Source organism: Lutjanus erythropterus, chromosome 19, assembly GCF_056507025.1.
Source record: "Lutjanus erythropterus isolate fLutEry1 chromosome 19, fLutEry1.hap2, whole genome shotgun sequence".
Lineage (NCBI taxonomy): Eukaryota > Metazoa > Chordata > Actinopteri > Lutjaniformes > Lutjanidae > Lutjanus > Lutjanus erythropterus.
In genome coordinates this window covers 6,592,309-6,602,177 of record NC_139335.1, presented here as the reverse complement: position 1 = coordinate 6,602,177, position 9,869 = coordinate 6,592,309, and positions in this window count along the sequence as shown.

The following is a 9,869-nucleotide window of genomic DNA, read 5'->3' as shown; positions in this document are numbered from 1 at the left end:
GGACTCTCATCACTCTGTATTTCTTTCTACCACTCTCCTGGACCACAGAGGAACCAACACCCCCCTCCCCATCCACTGACCATCCTGCTGCCCCCCTCTTTCATCCCTCTCTTCTCCTCTCTCCTCACTCTCCCTCCTTTTTCCCCCACTTTTTGATGCCGTTTCTCACTCCCTTGCTTTCTCCTCTCTCTTATCAGCATCCAGCCTCTAAAAATAAAGATGGAGCTGTGGAAAGACATTTTTTTTTCTTTTCCTGGAGGTGGGTTCCAGAGATTCATGCATATACTGTAATGTGCACAGACGCAAGACAACACTTGAATTTGCTGTGCCAGGAAATGCGAGCAGCTTCTCAAATTAAAAAAAAGGTGCTAATTACAAAAGTTAATGCCAAGAATGAACTCATAAGACAACAGATTGAACTGTATCATATCAAACATGCAACCACACATGTAGAAGGATTGTTTGGAAACTTTTGGTGGTATGTCACATAGGATCATATGGGATTAAAGGGATATTTCACACTATTTGAAGCATGGTTGGATGAGGTGCTTATGGATAGTCGATGTGTTACCTACAGTAGATGGAGGTCAGCATGTTCCCACCTAGGACAAGCAGAGAGGCGTACCAGCGTGGAAGCTGAGCAATGTACAGCTGTTGACGGAGTCAGCAGTAAAACGCATTTTAACCCACTTAAAAAAAATTCACCCAAAGAAAACAATATCATTTTAAGTCTATGCTATATTTAGAATATTTTCAATGCTTTACCTTGCCGTTAGACAGCCTTTTCTGACATGTAACTGTCTTTACATGAGCCAAATATTGCCTTCTCTCCAAAGCCATCGGACTCCTCTTGGAAAAACAACAATTTTAGCTTGCAGAACATGTGAGCTGGCAACATAAAGTTGTTTTTCCACAAGGTGTCTGGTTTCTTTAGAAAGAGCGATGTTTGGGTTATATATCAGCAACGTCATGTCACAAAAGGCTGTCTGATGGGAAGGCAAAACAATGATAATATTCTAAATATAGCAGACACTTAACCTGATATATATACTTTTTTGGGGTGAGTCTTTTTTTAAAGTCAAGATGAAATGAAAAATACCTTTTCAACCCATTTAGATCACTTCCCCAGTCATATTACACACCTACCAATCTTCTTCCTGTAAGAAAATATGGCAGATGTTTACGTATGCTAGAAACTTCAACCAATAATATGACATTTACCTGTCAATAAATCTTCAACATTTACTAACTGAACTGTACATGGATGTTCATGGGTTTGGGTGAAACCGGATCTTTTTTTATAGAGAAAATGTTTTCTGGGTTTCCCTCTGATGTCCTCTGGCTGCTCAGTTTCAACTCTGGCTCAGACTTTCTGCTAACTTATCTGCCATTAGCAGGCAACAGATCCAGGCTCGGACCAGTACCGGACACAGCCTCTGAGACCAAAAGGGAATACAGTAGCGAGGTCATTTACTGAGTTTTCTGCTGGTTTCCTGGGCATCCTGATAGCTTTAGCTGTTGCTAAAGTAGCTAACTGCTAACTGCTGCTAGCTCAGTTAGCCACGCAACTAACTCTGAGTCAGGTGACTCAGGCACAGGGTGCCAGGAGCCAAACCCATCGTTGTACTGCAGTCCCTGTCTTCAACCCTCTGTCAGTCTTGAAGGCGGTGTTTGGTCTCAGTCTGACTGAATTCAGTGGAAGAGCCCACCAGGTTAATTTACCGCTGCACTGTAGCTGCGTGGCTGGGGGGCATCGCGCTAACACTCAATCAGCATCATTGGCTTCTGGGACAGGTCCCTCCCTAACTGCCTGTTTTTGCAGGAAACATGTCAGTATGCTCTCTGATTTCCGGTGGATGAAACAGTTTTGCTGCTGACCCTGTCCACAGCAGTACATTGCTCACCTTCCATACTTACTCCTCTCTGCTTCTCCTAGGGGCATGCCAGCCTCCATCTACTGTAAGTAATTCACTGACTGTCCATAAGTACCTCGTATAACCCCACTCCAAATAAACCAGACTATACCCCCGAGGGTAAAAGCAGCCAATCTATCCTTCCGTTAGGGGCCACCAACACTGATGCTCTTCTGCTGTCACTGTATTCCCCTCTTTGTCTTTCCTTCGCGTCAAAAACCCTGTTTCTCCACCTGAATGCGCTGACACCATTTCTTATTGGTGTCTTTTTTTAGGTATTGATTTCATGGTTTTTATCAAATTAAGGGTCCTGGTAGGGAGAAAAAATCTATATGCGGCAGTGATGTCATTTGTTTGACATTTTCATCCCTTAGAGTGATGAATGGTAAAGTAAGAAAGCAAATGACAACGCTGTAGATGGCAAACAAACATAGCCATCATGTAAAATGTGTGTTATGTTTGCAGAGGTTGGTCCTCTCTTTTTGCTCTAATACAGACCACAGCACAAAATGGACAAATAAATCACATTTGATGAAGAGAATGTGGCACATTCATGTCATTGTGAACTGCAGATTTGGAAAAAAAAAAAAAAAAAAAGTGTTCATGTCAGTCTTGCAGCGGCAACGGTAAAAACAGCAGAGGCGGGCATTTTTTGCATTGATATCTCTGGCTTTGAATCACAAAACTGAAGCCAATACAGCTGGTAGCTCAACACCACACACAATCCAGTGATGTGCAGCTCAAGTTCATGAAAATTATCAGTTATATTCAGACTGTTACAATCATGTCTGAAAAGTATCTGATTTATGTCTTTGTCAAACTGCATGACTTTCAAAGTCATCATGTTTCGTTGTCTTCATGGGACACAACTTTCTGTCGTGTAACGAGGAATCTTGAAGTCACTGGGATTTGCACTTAGAGAATTGATCAGTGATGGAAGATTTCACATTACATGATCTTGCAGGAGGAATCTCAGACAAGTCCGTCTGCTCTGCAAATTACATTTTATCATGAAAACACACACAAGAAGTGACATTAGATGATTAATCTTATTAATAGCATCAGTGTGCAGCATATTACTGTTGTAGTTTAAGTAAGTAAAGTAGTTTGTAACTTTATGACTACTACTTTATGTACTTTTTGCTCATTTTTTTCCTACACTCTCTCTCTTTGGCCTTTTCTAGCTGCTGCTCCAGTGCTCTTCCGTCTCTTGTTCCCAACTCCCAGTTACATGTAATGGCATTACGTAATTAAACTGCAGAATAAATGTAACTGTAATCTGTTACAGTGTAACTTGTAATTAAATAAAAGTTAAGTCAAAATATTGGTGATTACAGAGGGGTTACATCTGAATATATCCTCTCCTGTAAAAAGCATATTTATGTATATGTATATATATTCATTCTGTGGCTTTGCATCTTTTCCCCGAGCAGGAGTTCCTTCTTTTGGCACACAGCATAGGTCAGCAAAGCTGTTCGTACAAATTTGAGTGAAACACCATGTAAGATGGAATGGTTTCCAGGAGCTGTCTCAGCATCAGTCAGGCTTATTTGTACTGGGCAGTATGTGCTCAAATTTTGATTGGTTCTCTTGTTTGAATTTGCTGCACGTCTCGTCTGCCAATCAAATCCATGCACACTGTTCTAGAGATTTGTTAGAAAAGTAATCAAAAAGTAGTCCAATGCAATAAATGACACTACTTTGATGTAATTAAAATAGTCACTTATTAGATCTTTAACAGAATAACTCAGAAACTGTAACCTATTACATTTCAAAAGTAACCTTTGCAGTTAATTGCATGGTTCCCCAACTCGTCCCGACATAACCAGATATTAAACCCGATCACAACTTAGAGACTTCACAAACAGGGAGGATTTTGAAACCAAATCAGGACACATGACATGGGCTTTCAGCGCTGTTCGATTTTCAGAAACTTTGTTTACTGCATTCTGGTGATTTTTAAAGTTTGCAGCTTTTTATGTTGAATTCTTTCCATTTCCCTTTTAGCTCTCAGGAAAGAATACAGACTAATTCACCACTCTGGCGTGAACTTGAGCTAATCTCTGGCATAAAGTAATATTCATCAGTTCATTCAATCATGCATTCATTTCTTCGCTCCTGCCCCTCAGAGCAGCTCCCTCATTAAATGCATGCCAGGAAATAACATTTGTTGTTGCTTTATTATTGTTGTTGGAAACAGTAGATGAGCCATACATCTTATACAGGTTGTGATTATGAAAAGGATAAAAAGGTGTGAAAATGTATCAGATACTGGGAGAAATAGTGGAGAATTGTAAAAATTGTGAGGGTTGGCAAGTATGAATCTGTTTAATACCTTTTATGCCTCTGCAGGGCATCAGCGAGCTCTCAGGTCACATTGTTGAACCTTTGATACATCGGTTTGTAAGCGCTGAGCGAATGCTGATTTGCCTCTGATCTTTTGTCAGCGATTTCCAAAAACTGTCAGTGAGTGGAGAATCAGAGCTGATTCAATTAGTCAACATGCTTTGAACTTGTAGTTGTTTGGTGTCATTTTTCTTCGGCTCTTTATGTATATTCCAGTGTATTTTTGTCTGTTGGATAAGTGGGCCGTCTTTCCTTCTAACAGGTTTTTAGTTCACCAGGTGTTTCCACTGATCAGTTCTGCCTCTCTGTTTAAACTTGTGCTACTCAGTGAAATCAGCTGGTGGAGTCATTGTTTGGAATAAAAAAAATCTGCAGACTCTTGGCTTTCCACGTCACACGCTTGACTATTCCTGGCTTAGACGGGACTGTCTGTGCCGGAGCTGGACCGGGCTCTTGTGACGGATTGAGATGGATCAATGAGCAGGATGCCTGACTATTTGTCACCACTATACTTGACATATCACCAGTTATTCTGCTGCATTTCTCTCTCTTCATCATCATTAAACTTCAGTTGCAAACTTATGACATCACCAGTTGGTTGTCTAATTTATCATGGAGTCTGCGAGACATACCCAAATAACTGGCACACCAGGTGCGCCTGAAATGCATATTTGCCTGTTTTGTTTTATTCCTCATAACAGACATGGAGTTTGCCTATATGAGGAAGCACACAAGCCCTAAATTGGTTTTGGGGTTTGTTTAGGGGGCCATTGTTTGTTCTTCACACCTGCCGGCTGTAAGTGCCAGTCAGATCACTGTGCCCCAAATCTCTAAATCTCTGAACCACAGAGATCAATGCACACTAGAGAGGACAAACAGAGCGCGATGGCGATGAAAGAGAGATGAGAAAGATGGGGAGACAAGCAATAGAGAGGCAGAAGGGGATCAAGAGGTACAACATGGAGAGGGAGTTAACTGCTGTGACAGCTGAGCTTTATATCAGTGGAGCTGGTTTGTTTTGCTTGATTTGTTGGAGCATATAGGGAGAGAATCCATCAGTGTCAATGACAGTGGTGGTAAAACGTATTTTAATGGAAGTGACATGTTTTGAAACCCTGAATTGCTGCATGTGGTAGTGACAGATTTTCAAGTTGTGAGTTGCATTTTTTTTTTGCTACGCCTCACAGATGTCTGATTTTTGAAACAGTTTGATGGCCACAAGTGGTGCAGAGTTAAAGTTCCTGTCCACGGCAAAGGTCCGCTTCCTAGTCAAACCAGCTCGGCCGCGATATGTTCCTCCAAATAAATTTGGCATTGTTGGCAGATGGGAAGCCAGACAAAGGTTCTCAACCTTTTCGCTGCAGTAGAGGATTTTGCTGGTTTTCTGTGGCACCACTCAATGGGGAAACACCAATGTGCTACACCCCAGTCAAGTTTATGCCTGGAAAAAAAGCTATCTGGTGACACTATTACAAAAAAACCCAGTAACACCCAATAACATCTGCCTTCCCTCCCAGGTTAAATGACTGCAGTAGTCACAGGTATTTATCATCTCCAGCTCCAGTAGGCAGTGATGTAAATATGATGCTCAGGTGAGCAGAAAGTAAACTTCAAACCACAGAGATTCAGTCAGAGGCTAAAAAAGTCATGAGAGCTGAACACACAGAGAATTTTAAAAGCCTTTGTCTCTCTGGTCTCCTGCACAGACTTGAGTTGAGTCTCAACTCTCCAGAACACATGAGAAGAAAAACAGAAAGGCGGTTCGTCTGCAGGCGACAGAAAAAGGGTCAATTGCCTATTTTTAGTGGGCTTAGCCACCTTTAATAACCTGCATATATGCACTAATTTGCCGTAAATTTGTAACATTTTATATGCAGCATGGATGAGGTTTACTGACATCCCAACACCAACAGGACAGTTGTCACAAGGATTACAGTGTTCAGGGATGAAGCATTACAAAACAGAGAAAATAGGCAGAAAGTTTTAAGAATCTTAATGAAGAATTTGTCCTTGTATGTTGTTAACTTAGCAGGTAATTGTTTGGATGACTGATCATAATTCAGTACTTTAAATCTGCAATAACTGACTTTTTGGCAAACTCTAAACACAATATTGACATATCATCACTTTTAAGGTTAATATTGTAAACTTTTGGTGCTTATTTACAGATCCAGCAGCTACATTAGGATAATGTTTTTGGAAGTCCAATATTCACACTCTTTTTAGCTCTTTTTTTAAATCTCTTTTTGGAAATATTTGTCTCTTCAGCGGCTAAATACTCCACTATGTTTGGCAGCTATTTGCTAACTGTGTCTCTCTGCTATTAAACCCCAAAGAGGTAGTGTACAGTCAAAACAGTGAGCTAGAAGACATGCAAATGTTTCATGGAGCTGAGGGAACCTGCAGATTTGGGTGTCAGTTATCTGTGGATGTGTCAATATGAGTGACCCCTGACACATACAAGTAGTCATGTAATCGTTTTTTTAGTATAAATATGCTAATTATAACTAATAATCAGGATGTGCTCACATATACTGTATGTTCTTTAGTGATTTGAAATGAATAACTAAATAAGTTTAATTCACTTTTCATGCATGGTTAAGGTCTGCTCAGCTGGATGCTTTTAGTACTCAGTTTCAACTACATGCAACAGGTGTACCAGACCTTTAGTTATGTGATGTAAATCACGTGATGTTCAACACATGGTTAACATTGTGAAATGGGAGCAGTTTTAGGCACCAAAACTACTTTGTTAGGTTTAGGGAAAGATCATGGTTTGAGTTACAAAAAGTTTGTGACACATGTCACGTGAAAGAAATCTTGCTTCTTGCTCTTTTTACTTCTCCAGTCATAATTACTATGGCTACTAGAGGTCCCTGCATAGAAATAAATGTAAATATGATAATAAGCAGCTTGTACAGGTGACTTATGTGACCATTTTTCCAACCAGTTCACATCCCAGTTCATCATATACCAACCATTTGTCACTGTCCCTTGTCCCTTAGCAGCTGTAACTGACCTGGCTAGAAAGCCTGTTTAACATGTGATGAACAACATGAACTGACCTTTTAGCGCCTGATTTATGCTGTGAAAATGTTGCAGTTTGGTTTGGTTTATGCACAAACACTACATGGTTAGGTTCAGGATGAGACCATGTTTAGGGTTACCATAACTAGGTCTTACAAAACAAAAGTCACATGACAAAAGTCACGTGTCACTTGCAACACGAAAGGTGACGCACGTAATGTTATGTAGCTTACACCTTTTAATAACATTGTGGTTTCACGTGGGACATGAACTCCTGTCTCCAGGGTGAAAGTCCTGTGTTTGTTTGAGCCGTTCATCCACCCCACTTCGTCCATGCGTGGACTTGTCAACAGCTCGGGGCATCTCATACAGCCTTGGATGGGTTTGCACTGAAGTCACTTGAAAAGCCCGGTGAGTCGCTTTCATGGGTCCCGTCTGCATCCGTATGAATCGCCAAGGGGCGGTGACAAATCGTCAGTCTGTGATGAGTTGGAACTGAGACCGGGCTAAATTGCCATTTACAGCAGGCCAACTACATCAAAATAGAGTACAACTAGATCTGCTTGGTCTCAATTCTATTTTAAGTAATTTTTCACTCAAATGCTTACCAGAACACCTTTTTATTGAAGTGTGTGTCGGGCTCCAAAATGTATCTGTGTGTGAAGAACATGCGTTAACTGAGCACCTCTCAAGCGCACAAGCATCATGGGGCTGCAATCAAAACTGCAGAATGACACCAAAGCAGCTATGTTTGTAAGTAAAATATCATCATAATCTTCAGAAATGGTGGCCAGCACTACAAAAGATAGACCTGTTGTAAAACAAAGGATTTTTTTTTTATGCATCTACTTTAATTCCTGTGTTATTTGTTATTGAAAGAGAGCTCAGACAGGCTTTGTACAGCACAGCTGACTGGACTGTCATGAGAGAGAAAGCTTTTGAAATACAATAAGTGAGCGGATGTGGACAAGGCAAGAACAGGAAACCACAACCTCAGTAGCACTGTGTCCAGGCATCAGCCACATCCAAACACACCTCAAACGCTTTTAATCACTTTGTTGTTCTCCCTGGTTACAAAGAGATGGGGAGGCAGGAGTTTCAGAAGTGCACAAGGGAAAACCACAAAACATGGAAGAGTAAAAAAAAAAGTCTTTCAAGGATTTGATTTTTTTTTTTTTCAAGAGGAAAGTTTAACAGGTCAAAGAAACAAAACAACATCACAAACACACAAGCAAACACAGTAGATGCCTCATCTCTAGTTGAGTTTGTGTCTCTGATTGCTTCCCTTGTGTTGCTCCTGGCCGAGGCTTATCAAAGAGCTCCTTTCATAAGTGCCAGGATCAAGCCACTGCTGTGACTGCTTGGCACCCACTGAGGTGGTTTGGAGATGGGGAGGGGATGCGGTGGTGTTGGGGGGGCTTCAAAACAAAGAAGGCAAGGCAGAGGAAGTCAAAATTGAAGATGGTGAGTGAAGGGGAGATGGTGCATTTGTGCATTTAAAGGAAAATGGGAAAGAAAAAGGGCTGAGTTCGGAGGGGAATTGCCCACGGCTTCTGCAAAGTGTCTGTGGAATAACAGTGTGTGTCTATGTGTGTGTGTGTGTGTGTGTGTGTGTGTGTGTGTGTGTGTGTTTTTTTGTTCATGACAGAGGGGGAGAAGCAGAGAAGAGGGCAATCTCTGAGTCTGGGGAGGAGTTGTTTTATATATGTGCTGAGAAAATTAATATGTATTTGCTTTAAGCCTTCTCTGCTTCAGTGATTTCTTGCTGACGCGCACTATAATGCACAGAATATCCAGGTGAATGCAGAGACAGTGAAGGACACGACTCCAGAGGAAACGTGCAACACACACACACACACACACACACACACACACACACACACACAGAATACCCTGAGGCCATGTGTTCCTCCTCACTACAGCAGCCATGGTTCTATCAAGCCTGACGTCTGCTCTGTTTACTAAAGCATGTGACAGCATTGCATTTTTACAAGACATAATAACTGACTTTTTTTTATCCACTTAAAGGGATAGTTCAGATTATTTGAAGTGGGTTTATATGAGGCTATAGTGGGCAGGGTCACCAGCGAAACATATTTTAGCCACCTAAAAAAAATCAATATCAGTTTAAGTTTACACTTCATTCAGCATTATTTTAACTGCTTTACCTCACTGTCAGACAGCCATTCCTGCCATATTATAAGCTAACTATCACTCTCCAAACTCCATCCATCCATCTTCAACTGTTTATCTGAAATTGGGTCGGGGAGGCAGCAGTTCCAGCAGGGGACCCCAGACATCCCTTTCCCTGGCTACATTAACCAGCCCTGACTGGGGGATCCCGAAGCATTCCCAGGCCAGGGTGGAGATATAACCCCTCCACCTTGTCCTCGATCTGCCCCATGGCCTCCTCCCAGCTGGACGTGCCTGGAACAACTCTCTAGGGAGGCGACCAGGTGGCATCCTTACGAGATGCCCGAACCACCTCAACTGGCTCCTTTCTACTGACTATCAAATACCTCTTACAACCCCACTCTAAATAATCTGAACCATCCCTTTAAAGGTGCTGGTGTGTCTTCAGAA